This window comes from Apis dorsata, unplaced genomic scaffold, assembly GCF_000469605.1.
Source record: "Apis dorsata unplaced genomic scaffold, Apis dorsata 1.3 scaffold_217, whole genome shotgun sequence".
Lineage (NCBI taxonomy): Eukaryota > Metazoa > Arthropoda > Insecta > Hymenoptera > Apidae > Apis > Apis dorsata.
In genome coordinates, this window is record NW_006263500.1 from 79,111 (window position 1) to 80,510 (window position 1,400).

General features: G+C 38.1%; 1 protein-coding gene across 3 annotated transcripts in view; it reads left to right on the forward strand.

The window, feature by feature from the left end:
- Positions 1 to 1,400, forward strand: part of LOC102678805 (zeta-sarcoglycan) — a 233,010-nt gene that overhangs the window by 63,975 nt on the left and 167,635 nt on the right. The gene's annotated exons all lie outside the window — the stretch shown is intronic.

A 1,400-nucleotide genomic window follows, 5' to 3' on the forward strand; every position in this document is an offset into this window, starting at 1 on the left:
GCCGGTGTAAAATAAAATTTGGCGAATTGGTCTGGCCGTGTCGTTTTCGCTACACGTAAATTCAATAACGAAATGACGGAATACGGTTTAAACGGTGCTGCGCGTGCACGTGGCGACGAGCGAGGAGAGAGAGAGGAGGAGTTATTTGATCGTAGCAAGCGCAGTCGGAAACGATTTGTATTAAGAATTTATAGGCGCATTACTCGGTATTGCTTTTGTCTAATTCCACGAGAGGTGGCAACTTTTCCTCCCCCTCCTCCTCCTCCTGAAACAATCGCGAATTTTGAAACGCGCGGTAAGTGGACGACGCGTCCAATCCATTCGGGCGCAAACATTCGTGGAAATTGAACTTCGATAACTTTTTTAAAACGGGGCATCGCATTCGCTGAGAAATCGAATATGAAAATTCTCTATAAATAGTAACAATCGATTCCATTTAATTCTAATACATATATGCTTTCAGAAATGTATATGATATATCGTCTCGTAGATTTTTTAATTTTTTTTTACAATTTTTTTTTTTTGCCGAGAGATGAGTCGCAAAATTAATAATAAAAATCGTTCGTGCGTGGAGATTGTATTAAAAAATTTATCGCAAAAATATGTAAACAACCGTGAAAAATAGATACGTAACATCTTCTATGGAATAATTCAAATCGTCGATTTAGAATTATCTATAAACTTTAATTTGATTCTATTTCATAATCATTCCATAAAAAACGTTTCAATTTTTAAACTTATATCATGAATCGAACGATCACATTGGGCAAATTTATTATGGAAAAATTATTATGGGAAGAATCGATTGAACCAATCGTCGCTGGAGATTAATAGAGAGATCTTCTTAGGCAAGGGATCGTGGAGCCAGCGACGAAAAGAGTGGCGCGCAGAGAGTCGAAAGAAGAGAGAAAAGGAAAAAAAAAAAGAAAAAAAAATATGTAACTTGTTGTTGACACGGCCGATCCCACCGGGTCGAAATGCTATTATGCAGTCAAATGAGATTGTGGCATATGCATGAGCCCCTTACCCCAGATCTCTCCCTCCCTTCCTCCCTCCTCCTCCTCCCCTCCATATCCTTTGTACCTCTGTCTTCACAGAGTCGTCGTTCGTTTCCGTTGATTCGATGCTGTCTCAAACTCTTAACAAACTCTTAACAACGCGTGGTTTATCGTCGAAACCATGTTCCATTCCCTAAGTTCGGCCCAAGTCGAGTCGCTCGAGTAGATTCGAGATTCATTAACGCGGCTGTATCGAGCGAGAAATATCTTAAATACGATTGTCGAACCGTTGAAGAACTTTGAGAAAAGATAGATTCGAACAGAGGAAGCTCTTTGATTAATCGTCAACTTTAAAAAATTAATCAAATATATATATATATATATATATATATATATATATAT